This window comes from Chelonia mydas, chromosome 24 (assembly GCF_015237465.2).
Source record: "Chelonia mydas isolate rCheMyd1 chromosome 24, rCheMyd1.pri.v2, whole genome shotgun sequence".
Taxonomy (NCBI): domain Eukaryota; kingdom Metazoa; phylum Chordata; order Testudines; family Cheloniidae; genus Chelonia; species Chelonia mydas.
Window position 1 is genome coordinate 19127293 of NC_051264.2, and position 17120 is coordinate 19144412.

Genomic DNA, 17120 nt, shown 5'->3' on the forward strand with positions numbered 1-17120 from the left:
TGGCTCCCTTCCTGTAGGAGGTCTTGCCAAGGCCGGGCCTGCACTGGGCCATTGGGGACCTTGGCTCTTCTCCAGTACAGACAGGGCTACAGAGCAAAGGAAGCTCCTTACTGGCTGGCTGCTTAGACTGTGAGCTCTGGCCCAGGGTCTGTCTCCGGTGTGTACAGCAAGGGGTGTGATGGGGCCCCGACCCCAGACTTGGAAAGTCAGCCATGCCCATGGTACAGTAAACCTGAGCCCGTTGTACTCTCCTGCTGCCTTGGGCAGAGCTGTCCCGGCAGTGAATTACAGTCCATCTTTCCTAGTGTTTAACTGGTGGTGCTATTGGCAGTGAGGGACAGGCTTTCAGTCTGTGCCCCTCCTCCTCATGGGCTAGGAGACAGGAGCTGGACTGCTGGGAGAGCAGGATGTGCTGGCAAGGGGCCACTTGTCCCAGTTGAGTGTGGAGCAACAGACCTTCCTATTCCCCCGCCCCAGCACCGTCTCTGCGTCTGACCCCGTGTGTGTGGAGGTATGGAAGAGGGGATTTGGGTGGATGGGGTGGGATGGAGGAGCTGCATGTGTGTGGAGGGGTGCTTGGGTTGGAGGGATGTGTGTCTAGGGAGAGGGGTGGTCATAATGTCTGTGTGGAGGGATGGGAAGATTGGGGGGAGGAGGAGGGGGGATAGGTAGATGGGTGGGATGGAGGCTTGGGGGGATGAGGAGGGGGATAGGCAGGTTGGTGGGAAGAGATGGGGGATGGCGGCTTGAGCAGGCAGGATAGATAGATGGGTGGGAAGGGATGGGGGCGGGAGGGATGAGGAGGGGGATAGGTAGATTGGTGGGATGGGATGAGGGGGTGCGGGGGTAGGTAGGTTGATGGGAAGGGATGGGGAGGGGGAATAGGTAGATTGGTGGGAAAGGATGGGGGGTGGGGGGATGAGGAGGCTGTCACGGAGTGTGCGGGAGTCAGGGCCCTGCATCCCCCACTTCCTGTGATTCACTGAGACTCTCAGCCAGCCAGTAAAACAGAGGTTTATTGGACGACAGGAACACAGCCCAAAACGGGTACAAACAGGTTCTTGTAGGTACAGAAACCAGGACCCCTCTGTCCTGTCCATCTTAGGGGGCAGGGAGCCCAGACCCCGGTGCTGGACTGCCCGCTGTTTCCCCAGCCAGCTCGAAAACTGAAACCCCCTCCCGCCGTCTCACCCCGCCACACCCCAGCTCCTCCTCCAGCCTTTGTCCAGCTTCCCGGGCAGAAGGTGTCACCTGGCCCCAGCCCCCTCCTGGGCTGAGGTAACAGGCTCAAGTATCATCCCCAGGGGTGAGAGTAAGTCGAGTGACTTACCGGTACACTGGGGCCAGCGCTGGCCCCCGGAAGGGGCGGCGCCTAGGACGGAAGGGCGGGGCTGAGGGGGTCAGAGCCAGCCCCAGCCCACCCTGTAAGGTAAGTGCCCCCCCCATCTCCTCTTCCTCCTTCCCCCCTCCCCCACTGGGGTAGCAGCAGCAGCCCGGGGCTCCGGGGGCTATTTAAAGGACCGGGGCGGCAGAGCCAGCTGGAGCCCCGGCCCTTTAGATAGGCCCCGGAGCCCTGGAGTAGAGGTGGTGGGGCTCCGGCGGCTATTTAAAGGGCCAGGGTGGTAGAAGCAGGGGAGCCCCAGGCCCTTTAAATAGCCGCCGGAGCCCCACAGCTGCTACCCCAGGGCTCCAGCAGCGGGGCTCTGGAGGCAATTTAAAGGGCCAGGGGAGCCCCAGGCCCTTTAAATTGCCCCCTGGGGAAGCTGGGCTGCCCCAGTATGGCACACCAGCTCTTGCCAGTACAGCGTACTGGGGCATACCGGCTTACTTTCAGCTCTGATCATCCCTCAAGTGAAGTCACACCCTGATATCCCACCACCAATGCAGACAGTACCAGTAAAACTCCCACGCAACATTACCAGGTCAGTACTCCCCACTCCCTACTCCGTCCCATCTCTCCTCCCTTCGAGACTGAACTGAGTGGGGTCAATCTAACCAGTGACCTGGGGAAGTTCAGGCCCCCCTCTCTGGGACAACGCATTCACTATCACGTTGGCACTTCCCTTCACATGGACAATGTCCATGTCGTAATCCTGCAGGAGCAGGCTCCACATCAGGAGCTTGGCACTGGCTCCTTTCATCTGGTGTAACCAGGTCAGGGGAGAGTGGTTGGTGTACACAGTGAAGTGTAGCCCAAATAGATATGGCTCTAGTTTCTGAAGGGCCCATACCACAGGCAGGCACTTCTTCTTGATGGCTGCATAGTTTTGCTCCCAAGGTAACAACTTCTTGCTCAAGTACACGATGGGGTGTCTCTCCCCCTTTTCATCAGCCTGCATTAACACCGCACCCAGCCCCGTGTCTGAGGCATCAGTGAACACCATAAAGGGCTTGTCAAAGTCTGGATTTATCAGAACTGGGGCACTGACCAGAGTCTCTTTCAGCGCACAGAGAGCCCTCTGGCACTGCTCGGTCCAGACCACATTGTCTTGCTTCCCTTTCTTCCATATGTAAGCAGAGTCAGGATGAGCTCCACCCTGACATCTGGTGGTGAGTTGTGGCAAGTTGTGGAAAAGAACTTCAGGGGCTGATCTCATTTGCATAGGCACACCCACCCCTCCTAGCATGAGCCCATAGCTGCCCAAATGGTCACTTTGGCTGCTGTGGGATCCCCAGTTTCTCTGTTACTGGGGCAGGAAGAATAAATTATTATCCTGATTATGTGAATCAAGGACAGTGGAATTGTACTTGGCCTTTTGTTATGATGGAGGGACTCGCCATCTTCTCAGGAGCACTTGCTAGGCAAGGGATATGGGTTCCAAACTCAGTGACTGGAGAGAGGCTGGGGATAGAATACCTGGTGGTATGGGCCCCTGGTGAGGGCTATACATGTTAATTGCACTTTCTTCCTCTACTGTAGAATGTCAGAGCTAATTTTGATTCCATTAGGAGTCTAGTTACAGGTTGCTGAGCTGAATTCACTTTGGGCCAATGGTGTACCAGCACTGAGGGTCCCCTACTACAAGCTGAAATCGCAAAAGAGCTAAAATTACTAAGAGCTAAGATCACTGAGTGTTGTGTTAAGTACTGGGGGAGCCTGAAGATATATTGCGGAGCAGCAGTTTGTGGGACTTGCTGCGGGACGGCTGGCAGAGCGGTGTGGCTGGAGCAGCTCATGGGTGGGGGCTGGCAGAGCAGAACGATTTGTGGGACGGCTGGTGGAGCGGAGTGGAGCCGCAAGGTGCCCCTTAACCCTCCCATTTCCACCCAGGTTGGGAGGTAAAACTCTGCAGATAAACTTTCGAACTCTGGGGCTGCACTGACCGGGGGCAGAGACTTTTGGGTTGTTGGACTTTTGGGACTTTGGGTGACTTTTGGGTTGCTGGACTCAAGAACCAAAGGGAAAGGACACAGCCCAATTTGCTTGGGATGGGTTTTGCTCATGGGTTGTGTTATGAATCCTGTTGGTGGTGTTTCCCCAACAAAATGCCACATTGTTTCTCTCTGTTATTAAAAGGCTTTTGCTACTCTCAGACTGTGCTTGCGAGAGGGGAAGTATTGCCTCTTAGAGGTGCCCAGCAGGGGTGGTATATAGTTGTCCCAGGTCACTGGGTGGGGGCTCGAGCCAGTTTTGCATTGTGTTATTGGAATGGAACCCCTAGATACTGAACCCGAACCTTGGTGCTGCCAACTCTGACGGGCAGAAGGGTTACACATAGCTCAGTGTTGGGGGCAGCTATGGAGCTAAAGTGTGGCACAAATCTTCGATAATACCCAGCCATCCCAAAAAGGGCTTGGTTGTGCTTTTTGGTTTGGGGAGCAGGCCAGTCTCTGATCGCCTCCACCTTGGCTGGTTCTGGCTTTAGGCAGCCGCTCCCCACCCGGTGGCCCAGGTAAGATTCTTCCGCCATCCCCACCTTGCACTTCTCTGCTTTTACAGTCAGCCCAGCCCCCTGGAGCCAGTCCAGCACTTGTCTAACCTGGGACACATGGTCCTCCCAGGTCTGGCTAAAGACACAGATGTCATCAATATACGCCAGGGCAAAACTCTCCATCCCCCTCAGTAGCTGATTCACCAGGCACTGGAAGGTGGCTGGTGCCCCCTTGAGGCCGAAAGGCCGGGTCAGGAACCCATAGAGCCCCAGAGGGGTGATAAAGGCCGATTTCAGCCGGGCATCTGCATCCAACGGCACTTGCCAGTAGCCCTTTGTAAGGTCCATGGTGGTAAGGTACCAAGCTCCTCCCAGCTGCTCTAGGAGCTCGTCAGGCCTGGGCATGGGGTAGGCATCAGACACGGAGATGGCATTAAGCTTCCAATAGTCCACACACAACTGGATCGACCCGTTCTTTTTGGGCCAGCACCACAGGCGAGGCCCAAGGGCTGGCAGATGGCTGGATCACCCCCAAAGCCAGCATGTCACGGACCTCTTTTTCTAGGTCCTGAGCAGTTTCCCCTGTGACTTGAAAGGAGGAGCATCTTATCGGCAGGTGCGATCCTGTCTCCATCCAGTGAACAGTCAGATTAGTGAGTTCAGGCTGGTTGGAAAACAGCTGTCGGTACACATGCAGCACCCCCCTGACCTCAGCTTGCTGGGCAGGGCTGGGCTGGGCTGATCAGAGAGAAGAATTGGTTCCAGGGAGGAGCCAGCTCCAGTGTCAGGGAATAGATCTACTAAAGGGTTATGTCCCTGCTCCTCCCAATGTCCACACACAGCCAACACCACATTCCCCCTGGCATAATATGGCTTCATCATATTAACATGGTATACCCGGTGGCGGTGTGCCTGGTTAGACAGCTCCACCACATAATTTACCTCACTTAGTTGCTTAACAACCTTGAAAGGGCCTTCCCAGGCGGCTTGTAGTTTGTTTCTTCTCACGGGGATGAGAACCATGACCTGGTCTCCGGTGGCGTAGGCGTGGGCCTGCGCTGTGTGGTCATACCAGACCTTCTGCTTCCTCTGGGCTCTGGCCAGATTCTCCTTGGCTAAGCCCATGAGCTCAGCAAGTCTTTCTTCGAAGGTCAAGACATACTCCACCACTGATTCTTCATTGGGAAAGGCCTTCCCCTCCCATTCATCTCTCATCAGGTCCAAGGCCCCCTTATCCTTCTTCCATATAACAGTTCAAAAGGCGAAAACCCGGTAGACTCCTGGGGCACCTCCCTGTTCGCGAACAGCAGGTGAGCTAAATACTTGTCCCAATCCTGCACGTGCTGGCTCATAAAGGTTTTCAGCACCATCTTTAGAGTTCCATTGAACCTCTCCACCATCCCACTGGACTGGGGGTGATATGCTGAGGCCCAGATGTGCTAGACCCCACATTTCTCCCACAAGCACCGGAGCAGGGCCAACATGAAGTTGGATCCTTGGCCATTATCTTTGAAAACTCGTGGCGAACGGGGGAAGTCCCGGATGACTGGAAAAAGGCTAATGTAGTGCCAATCTTTAAAAAAGGGAAGAAGGAGGATCCTGGGAACTACAGGCCAGTCAGCCTCACCTCAGTCCCTGGAAAAATCATGGAGCAGGTCCTCAAAGAATCAATCCTGAAGCACTTACATGAGAGGAAAGTGATCAGGAACAGTCAGCATGGATTCACCAAGGGAAGGTCATGCCTGACTAATCTAATCGCCTTTTATGATGAGATTACTGGTTCTGTGGATGAAGGGAAAGCAGTGGATGTATTGTTTCTTGACTTTAGCAAAGCTTTTGACACGGTCTTGCACAGTATTCTTGTCAGCAAGTTAAGGAAGTATGGGCTGGATGAATGCACTATAAGGTGGGTAGAAAGCTGGCTAGATTGTCGGGCTCAACGGGTAGTGATCAATGGCTCCATGTCTAGTTGGCAGCCGGTGTCAAGTGGAGTGCCCCAGGGGTCGGTCCTGGGGCTGGTTTTGTTCAATATCTTCATAAATGATCTGGAGGATGGTGTGGATTGCACTCTCAGCAAATTTGCAGATGATACTAAACTGGGAGGAGTGGTAGATACGCTGGAGGGGAGGGATAGGATACAGAAGGACCTAGACAAATTGGAGGATTGGGCCAAAAGAAATCTGATGAGGTTCAATAAGGATAAGTGCAGGGTCCTGCACTTAGGATGGAAGAATCCAATGCACCGCTACAGACTAGGGACCGAATGGCTAGGCAGCAGTTCTGCGGAAAAGGACCTAGGGGTGACAGTGGACGAGAAGCTGGATATGAGTCAGCAGTGTGCCCTTGTTGCCAAGAAGGCCAATGGCATTTTGGGATGTATAAGTAGGGGCATAGCGAGCAGATCGAGGGACGTGATCGTTCCCCTCTATTCGACACTAGTGAGGCCTCATCTGGAGTACTGTGTCCAGTTTTGGGCCCCACACTACAAGAAGGATGTGGATAAATTGGAGAGAGTCCAGCGAAGGGCAACAAAAATGATTAGGGGTCTAGAGCACATGACTTATGAGGAGAGGCTGAGGGAGCTGGGATTGTTTAGTCTGCAGAAGAGAAGAATGAGGGGGGATTTGATAGCTGCTTTCAACTACCTGAAAGGGGGTTCCAAAGAGGATGGCTCTAGACTGTTCTCAATGGTAGCAGATGACAGAACGAGGAGTAATGGTCTCAAGTTGCAATGGGGGAGGTTTAGATTGGATATTAGGAAAAACTTTTTCACTAAGAGGGTGGTGAAACACTGGAATGCGTTACCTAGGGAGGTGGTAGAATCTCCTTCCTTAGAGGTTTTTAAGGTCAGGCTTGACAAAGCCCTGGCTGGGATGATTTAACTGGGAATTGGTCCTGCTTTGAGCAGGGGGTTGGACTAGATGACCTTCTGGGGTCCCTTCCAACCCTGATATTCTATGATTCTATGATTCAAGACGTCCTTGGGGAACCCCACTTGGCTGAAAATGGTCAGCAGTGTATCTGCTATGGTGTCTGCTTCGATAGAAGACAAGACCACTGCCTCGGGGTAGTGGGTAGTGAAATCTACCACCACCAGAATGTATTTTTTCCCTGACTGGGTCGTCTTTCTGAGAGGCCCCACGATGTCCATGGCCACCTTCTGGAAAGGCTCCTCTATGATGGGCAAAGGTCTCAAAGCCGCTTTCCCCTTGTCCCGGGCCTTCCCCACCCTCTGACTGACTCAGCAATACTGTTCGACAATAGTAAAGACCCCAGGCCAGTAAAAATTCTGTAGCAGCCTCTGCTGGGTGCGCCGGATTCCCTGGTGCCCTGAAAGGGGGATGTCATGGGCTAGGTACAGTAGCTTTGGGTGATACTTCTGGGGGACCACCAGCTGCCTCCTGATCCCACAGGACTCCACTTCCCCTGGGGGAGCCCATTCTTGGTACAGGAACCCCTTCTCCCACAGGAACCTCTCCTGGCAGCCTTTCCCTAGGGTCTGTGCTGCACTGAGGCCAGCCAGGTCCCTGAGCTTCCACAAGGAGGGATCTTTCTGAAACTCGGCCTGGAACTTGGCGGTTGGGGAAGGCGTCACCCCTCTGAGCCTCGTCCCTGGGCACTCTGTCCCCACTGGAGTAGGGTCCTGTACCTCCGGTGAGGTACTCTCCCCGATGTCAGGGCGTAGTGCCCTCGCTGGCTCTGGCTACGGGACACGACTAGGGCGTTCTGGGGGTTGCTTGGCCAGTCCTCTAGGTCGCCCCCCATCAACGGGCCCTCCTTGGCCCCCATTTCAGATGTACCCTTGCCACGGGCACCTTGAATGGGGTCCCACCCGCACCCGTCAGGGTCAGGTAGGTGTTGGGCACCACCCGATCTGGGGCCACCACCTCAGGCTGGGAGCGTCTCCTCCGTGCCTGTATCCCAGTATCCATTCACCTTCCTCCCATCCACCTCCAGGGGAACAAGGCACTCGCTCCACAGGGACAGCCCTGTGCCCACCCAGTAAACTGAGAACCTTGAGTCTGGACCATCCAGCCCCCCACAGGAGCTGGCCTGGGGCACTCCTCCCTCCTGAGCAGTTGGACCAGCCCCTTCTTCCTGGGAAGCCTGCCTCTTCTCCAGCAGAGTCCCTACCCAGTTAACCCTGTGCTGGTTCGGTTTGCTCAGTCTGTCCTTGAGCTTGGGGCATTGGGTCCATATGTGGCCTCTTTGGCCACAGTAATAGCAGCTCATGTCCCGTTGGTCCCCTCGAGCCGAGCAGTTGGTTCTGATGCCGGTTGTTCCCTTTGGGAGGCAATTCTCCACATTCCCCCTTTGGGGGGTCCCAGGGTGTTTCTTTCTCTGCATTATGGTGGGCTTATTCTTTTGGGACTCCTCCTTTCCACCCCCTGACCGGCTGTCCACAAACTCATCAGCCAGACCTGCGCTCTGCAGGTCCTCTGGCTTTTTGTCCACCAACCACAGCCTCAGGTTGGATGGGCAGTGTTCATACAGGTGCTCCAGTACAATCAGTTTAACCATGTCTTCCTTAGTCTGGGCCCCATCCGCCCACTTGTGGACATAACCCTCCATTCAGAGGATCAGTTCCAGATATGTGACCTCAGGGGTTTTACGCTGACTCCGGAGCTCTTTCCGGTATGCCTCGGGAGTCATCCCAAATTTGTGTAGCAGGGCCTTTTTGAACAGTTCATAGTCCCCTGCCTCCACCCCTTCCATTTGGCTTTATATCCCTATGGCTTTGGGGTCCAGTAAGGGGGTGAGAAACCAGAGCCTGTCTGCAGGGTCAAGCCTGTGCAGCTCACAGGCCTTCTCAAAGGCAATCAGGAATTCATCTATATCCTCCCCTTCCTTAAACTTGGACAGGATGCGCTTATCAAAGCTCCATGCAGTCCTGGGTCCCGCCCTCACTCAACGCAGCAGGGGGCTCTCTGCTCCTCAGCCTTGCCAACTCCAGTTCATGCTGCCGCTGTTTCTCCCGATCTTCCAGCTCTTTCAGTTTTATCTCCCTCTCCCATTCCAGCCGCCTCAGCTCCAGCGATGGGGAGCTCCACCGTAAGGGTCCAGTAAGGAGCTGGCCACAAGGGTCACGGTGCCCCTGGGGTTCACCAGGCTCCTTTCAGCCCTGCCCATAGCCATAGGTAGGAGGGGCCTTGGAGTGCTCTCGGCAGCAGTCTGACCCCTCCCAGCCGGGACAGAACCAGTGCCCACGCTGCATCTGTCGGGCTGCTCCCCTCAGAGACAGGGATTGGCTCTTCTGAGCGATCTTCCTCCTCCAGCTGGGCAATCAGCTGTTCTTTGGTGAGCTTCCAAAAGCCCAGGCCTCTCTGCTTGCATGGCTCGACCAGGTCCCTCTGAAGGCGATGGTTACACATCTTCTCGCTGTTCCCAAGTGGCTGTGGAGTCACAGGCCTGTGTGCTCTCAGCTCCCCACGGTTTCCAGGAAAACCCCCTATTGTGCCAGCCCTTATCCAGGTCACCACCTCTCTCCCAGGGTCAAGCCGCAGACTCCTCCACCCTGGAACTGCTCACTGCAATCCCCTGCGGACCCCATTACTTCAACAGTCCTTCTTGTTGGTCACACCCTCCCAGGGGTTAAGAGTAGCTTCTCCTTCCGCCAGACCTGCTCCTCTCTGAGCCTTCAGCACACCTGGTCCTCTTTAATACCCCTTCATTTTACTGCTCCCCAGTCACTTACAGCAGGAAGTGCCATCCACGGGGTGCAGTACATCCCATCTCTCCCACCAGTTGTCACGGAGTGTGGGGGAGTCAGGGCCCTGCCCCCCCACTTCCTGCAATTCAGTGAGACTCTCAGCCAGTGAGTAAAACAGAAGGTTTATTAGACGACAGGAACACAGCCCAAAACAGAGCTTGTAGGTACAGAAACCAGGACCCCTCAGTCCGGTCCATCTTGGGTGGCAGGGAGCCCAGACCCCGGTGCTGGACCTCCCTCCGTTTCCCCAGCCAGCTCGAAAACTGAAACCCCCTCCCGCAGTCTCACCCAACCACACTCCCCAGCTCTTCCTCCAGCCTTTGTCCAGTGTCCCAGGCAGAAGGTGTCACCTGGCCCCAACTAAAAGTTCCCAGAAGCAGGTAAAGCCAGACCTTACACTGGAGTCTCATTCTCTGTGGATTAGACTTGTGGAGGTTATAGCAGCACCTCGTGCGCAGTTCTGGGATGTCCTTTTCTGCAAAGAATCCAAACATCATTATTTATGTAAACAGCTCAATTTGTGAAATATGTACCCATTTCAGTTTTCCATCTTTTTCAATGCAGTATACCAGTGGGCTAAGGTGGTCCACTATAGAGTAAGAACCTATCCACTTTGATTCCAGTGAGCTGTCCCTTTTCCCCATGTTAAGGTACATGACTTGGTCCCCTGTTTCCCACAGAGCTGCCTTTGTGGGCCTTTGTTTCTGAATTTTGTTGTTCATGTGATCGATGGCCTGATTAACCTGATACTGGAGGGTGGTTTTATCTTCTTGTAACTGTTTGAGCCATTGAAAATAATCATGCTGGGTTTCAGAGTAGCAGCCGTGTTAGTCTGTGTCCGCAAAAAGAAAAGGAGTACTTGTGGCACCCTAGAGACTAACAAATGGGTTATATTAGAGCTCTCTTCTTGACCCTATACCAGGTAACTAGGATCAATCATTAGGCGCATTGGATGTCCAAACCGAATTTGGAAGGGTTGAATTTTTGTCTTAGTCTATTACTGCTGTGGATTGCAGCCAAATCAAAGGCAGTTTATCCAGCCAGTCTTTCCCGGTGTGATTTACTACCTTCCGGAGAGCTTCCTTAATAGCGCGGTTCATCCACTCAACTTGGCCTGGGGACTGAGGCCGGTATGGTATATGGAACTTTTGTTTAATTCCCAAGGCTTGTATCATTTCTGTAAAAATTTCTCCTACAAAGGCTCCCCCATTGTCAGAATCTATTATTTCAGGGGTGCCATATCTATATACTACCTCATTAAAAAACTTTTTGGCCACTACCCTGGTGCTATTATCTTTAGTAGGAACTGCCTCCACCCATCCTGAAAAGGAATCAATTATCACCAATAAATACTGGCATCCTTCCTTACTCCTATCAGTAAAATCAATTTGAACCTTGTGCCACAGCCCAAGCCTTCGCTGGTGCATCATGGGTTCTCAGTGTGGAGGATGAGCCTTGTCCTGAGCGCACCACACACAATTTCGCACCCATGTTTTAACATCATCTTCCATACACTCCCATTCTGCTACTTGCTTTAGCCTTCTTAAAGTCCCTACCACTCCTTCATGCATCAACTGATGGGCTACATTAAGTAACTCCTGTCTTTCTAAAAAGAAAAGGAGTACTTGAGGCACCTTAGAGACTAACCAGTTTATTTGAGCATGAGCTTTCGTGAGCTACAGCTCACTTCATCGGATGCATAGCATATCGTGGAAACTGCAGAAGACATTATATACACACAGAGACCATGAAACAAAACTTCCTCCCACCCCACTCTCCTGCTGGTAACAGCTTATCTAAAGTGATCATCAAGTAGGGCCATTTCCAGCACAAATCCAGGTTTTCTCACCCTTCCCCCCCCGCCCCCCCCCCACACACATACAAACTCACTCTCCTGCTGGTAATAGCCCATCCCTCTTTGAAACCTCTCTTTATAATGCGCATGATAATCAAGGTGGGTCATTTCCAGCACTAATCCAGGTTTTCTCACCCCCCCCCCCACACCCCTCCAAAAACCACACACACAAACTCACTCTCCTGCTGGCAATAGCTCATCTTACAATGTGCACAGCAATCAAGGTGGGCCATTTCCAGCATAAATCCAAGTTTAACCAGAACGTCTTGGGGGGGGTTTGTAGGAAAAAAACAAGGGGAGATAGGCTACCTTGCATAATGACTTAGCCACTCCCAGTCTCTATTCAAGCCCAAATTAATAGTATCCAATTTGCAAATGAATTCCAATTCAGCAGTTTCTCGCTGGAGTCTGGATTTGAAGTTTTTTTGCTTTAAGATAGCGACCCTCATGTCTGTGATTGCGTGACCAGAGAGATTGAAGTGTTCTCCGACTGGTTTATGAATGTTATAATTCTTAACATCTGATTTGTGTCCATTTATTCTTTTACGTAGAGACTGTCCAGTTTGACCAATGTACATGGCAGAGGGGCATTGCTGGCACATGATGGCATATATCACATTGGCGGATGTGCAGGTGAACGAGCCTCTGATAGTGTGGCTGATGTTGTTAGGCCCTGTGATGGTGTCCCCTGAATAGATATGTGGGCACAGTTGCCTCTACACCAACATTCCACACAAAGATGGACTACAAGCCATCAAGAACACTATCCCCGATAATGTCACGGCTAACCTGGTGGCTGAACTTTGTGACTTTTCCTTACCCATAACTATTTTACATTTGGGGACAATGTATACCTTCAGATCAGCGGCACTGCTATGGGTACCCGCATGGCCCCACAGTATGCCAACATTTTTATGGCTGATTTAGAACAACGCTTCCTCAGCTCTCGTCCCCTAACGCCCCTACTTTACTTGCGCTATATTGATGACATCTTCATCATCTGGACCCATGGAAAAGAAGCCCTTGAGGAATTCCACCACGATTTCAACAATTTCCATCCCACCATCAACCTCAGCCTGGTCCAGTCCACACAAGAGATCCACTTCCTGGACACTACAGTGCTAATAAACGATGGTCACATCAACACCACCCTATACCGGAAACCTACTGACCGCTATTCCTACCTACATGCCTCCAGCTTTCACCCTGACCACACCACACGATCCATCGTCTACAGCCAAGCTCTGCGATACAACCGCATTTGCTCCAACCCCTCAGACAGAGACAAACACCTACAAGATCTCTATCAAGCATTCTTACAACTACTATACCCACCTGCGGAAGTGAAGAAACAGATTGATAGAGCCAGAAGAGTTCCCAGAAGTCACCTACTACAGGACAGACCTAACAAAGAAAATAACAGAACACCACTAGCCGTCACCTTCAGCCCCCAACTAAAACCCCTCCAACGCATTATTAAGGATCTACAACCTATCCTGAAGGATGACCCAACACTCTCACAAATCTTGGGAGAAAGGCCAGTCCTTGCCTACAGACAGCCCCCCAACCTGAAGCGAATGCTCACCAACAACCACATACCACACAACAGAACCACTAACCCAGGAACCTATCCTTGCAACAAAGCCCGTTGCCAACTGCGCCCACATATCTGTTCAGGGGACACCATCACAGGGCCTAACAACATCAGCCACACTATCAGAGGCTCGTTCACCTGCACATCCGCCAATGTGATATATGCCATCATGTGCCAGCAATGCCCCTCTGCCATGTACATTGGTCAAACTGGACAGTCTCTACGTAAAAGAATAAATGGACACAAATCAGATGTTAAGAATTATAACATTCATAAACCAGTCAGAGAACACTTCAATCTCTCTGGTCACGCAATCACAGACATGAGGGTCGCTATCTTAAAGCAAAAAAACTTCAAATCCAGACTCCAGCGAGAAACTGCTGAATTGGAATTCATTTGCAAATTGGATACTATTAATTTGGGCTTGAATAGAGACTGGGAGTGGCTAAGTCATTATGCAAGGTAGCCTATCTCCCCTTGTTTTTTTCCTACAAACCCCCCCCCCCCAAGACGTTCTGGTTAAACTTGGATTTATGCTGGAAATGGCCCACCTTGATTGCTGTGCACATTGTAAGATGAGCTACTGCCAGCAGGAGAGTGAGTTTGTGTGTGTGGTTTTTGGAGGGGGGTGTTGGGGGGGGGGAGAAAACCTGGATTAGTGCTGGAAATAACCCACCTTGATTATCATGCGCATTATAAAGAGAGGTTTCAAAGAGGGATGGGCTATTACCAGCAGGAGAGTGAGTTTGTATGTGTGTGTGTGTGGGGGGGGGGAAGGGTGAGAAAACCTGGATTTGTGCTGGAAATGGCCCTACTTGATGATCACTTTAGATAAGCTGTTACCAGCAGGAGAGTGGGGTGGGAGGAAGTTTTGTTTCATGGTCTCTGTGTGTATATAATGTCTTCTGCAGTTTCCACGATATGCTATGCATCCGATGAAGTGAGCTGTAGCTCACGAAAGCTCATGCTCAAATAAACTGGTTAGTCTCTAAGGTGCCACAAGTACTCCTTTTCTTTTTACGAATACAGACTAACACGGCTGTTACTCTGAATCCTGTGTTTCTATTATTCCTGGAACTCGGTTAGGGTGGGTTGTAGTGCCATCTGTTGGCTCAGATGTGTCAGCACAGATTTTCCTTTTCTGACCTCTGGTTACAACTGCTATGTCATGCTGTCGGGCTATTGTATTTACCCGGTTATTCCAGGTGGCCTCCATACCCGTTCCTTTATTGTGTGCCTTTACATGTCGCACCTTCTTTGTTACCCACTGGTAAATCCATTTCCATTCCTCTGAATATGCAATATCCTTTCCATCTGCTGCTTTCCACTTGTTCCGATATCAGTCATGTATCCAAAACTGTATCCCCTTCACACAAAAATCACTGTCAGCATAAATATACATGGGCCGTGGGGAATTTTCATATTGCCTTAAAACCTGATAAATTGCGTGGAGCTTGGCATGCTGAGCTGATCCATGGTCTAAATGTCCCTGAATGACTTCCTCTTGTAAGTTAACGGCAGGGTATTTTACACATTTTTTCCCTTTTACTCCCATTGCATTCCCATCAGTAAACCAGATGTGCTTTTCTTGACTCATGGTATCTAATTCTTCCAGTGGGGGTGCCTCTACCAAGGCAATTCTTTGCTCCAGAGTGACCTCTGGACATTCATGTCAGTTTCCTTTTTCAATAAGGGCATGTGTTAGCATGTCTGGCTTGGACACTCTTTCTGTGGTCACCCCTATGTTAACTAAAATAAGCATTCATTGAGCCGTTCGGGTGTTTGAGACTTTACCTCCCATTAATCTCCCTGACAAAATGTACTTGAGAGGAGTGTGGGTGCTTTGGATAGTAATAGGGGCCATTCCTTTGAGGGGCTCAAAAGATTGTACTGCCCAGATAGCTGCTAGACACTCACATTCACAGGGATCAAAATTTATTTCTGCTTCTTGTAATTTCCTGGATTCATTTGCTACTGGCACGTGCTTTCCCTCTTCATTATTTTGTAATAGTTTGGCAGCCAAGGCCATATTATTGGCTGCCAAACGAATAACAAAAGGCTGTGATTCATCAGGGAAACACAGGGCTGGGGCTGTGAGAACCTTCTGTTTAACAGGGTTAAAGCGGAGTCCTGCCCTTTCCCCCCTTCCCATTCTGTCTTTTTCTTTAGCAGTTTCCACAATGGGTGAGTTATTTCAGCATATTTATAAATGTGTGGTCTAAGAAAATTGAATCCTCCTAACAGTACTCTTAAAGAGTGGGTGACGGTAGGGGCCAGCATTTCTACCAGTGCCCTTACCTTCCTGTGATCTACCTGTCTCCCTTCTTGTCCAGCGACTATGCCCAGGTATGTAACCTGAGGTAGCACCAACTGAGCCTTGTCTAAGGCTACTTTAAACCCTGTTTCCTGAATTAGTGCCAAAACTTTTTTCATTAGTGTTTGAGATTGTGCCTCAATTTCCCTTTTTTATACAGAAGACCAAGTTTGTAATGCTTTTTTTTTCTGCTGTGCTAAGCTTTAAGTTTATTCACAGGTAATAGCTGAGAAGCATCATTACCATATGACCTTAAAGGTAACATTAAGTTTATCCCAATGTTTAATATTAACATCAAATCTATTAAAAGTATCTTGTTATCCCATGTTTTTTATTTAGAAAATTTGTTTTTGAGGCCAGTGTGTTCAATGTTCTCTTGAAATTCTTTGTATAGGCTTTTAAATTTAATTATATCCTTGGGGTTTAGGTGAATTAAAAGGTAGGGGTGTCATGCATATAAACGGACCCCTTTTGTACCTGTCTTCAGATTTCAGCACTTCATACACACAAAAATTAGTATATTTTTTCTACTTAGGGTTAACCTGTCCCTCTCTTATTCTTTAGTTTGACTCCTTTGTGCTGCCATTTATGGGCAGTTCTTTTCTTCCTGTATCAGTTAGGTAATTTGCATTGACACAGAGGCTTTCTGGCTTACTTTTAGATCCAAAGCCATCAGCACCTCAGAGACTCTGTCTTAAAAGGGACACAAGCAACTTCCACCAGAGTTTTGATTTCTTTCCACTTTTAACTTCTGCTTCCAAAACACACAGCGATTTGAAAAAGAAAACACAACCTATTGTGTCTCCCTTTGGATCCCTAATAGGATTTTAATTAAGTAGTATGGTATGTTTTCACATTTCTTTTACCCCTTCTACAATATACACTGCACATGTTTTGGGGAAAATGCACATTGCTTCCATAGTTTAACTTCTATAAGATTAGCCATATAAATTTTTATATAGGGAGGAGCTGTTTCTTTTGTGCTCACAGAGTTTTTAGGTACCCTTTTTAAAGTGACAGTTTGATTACACAGAGCCACCTCAAGGCTCAGTGTGAGGCACTGTCTTTTTTTTTTTTTAATTTCTTATTTTTTTATTACAGCTCTTATCTGCTATTTTGTTACCAAAAAACAAATCCAGAATCTATTCCCATTCTCCTGGTTTTGACTGCCTTTCTGCAGCCATGGCTTTGGTCTTTAAAAAGATATTGAACTTATAAAGCAGTAAGGGTATGTCTACACTACGAAATTAGGTCGAATTTATAGAATTCGGTTTTTTAGAAATCGGTTTTATATATTCGAGTGTGTGTGTCCCCACAGAAAATGCTCTAAGTGCATTAAGTGCATTAACTCGGCGGAGTGCTTCCACAGTACCGAGGCTAGAGTCGACTTCCGGAGTGTTGCACTGTGGGTAGCTATTCCACAGTTCCCGCAGTCTCCGCTGCCCATTGGAATTCTGGGTTGAGATCCCAATGCCTGATGGGGCTAAAACATTGTCGCGGGTGGTTCTGGGTACATATCGTCAGGCCCCCGTTCCCTCCCTCCCTCCGTGAAAGCAAGGGCAGACAATCGTTTCGCGCCTTTTTTCCTGAGTTACCTGTGCAGACGCCATACCACGGCAAGCATGGAGCCCGCTCAGCTCACTGTCACCGTATGTCTCCTGGGTGCTGGCAGACGTGGTACTGCATTGCTACACAGCAGGAGCAACCCCTTGCCTTGTGGCAGCAGACGGTGCAATAGGACTGGTAACCATCATCATCATGTCCGAGGTGCTCCT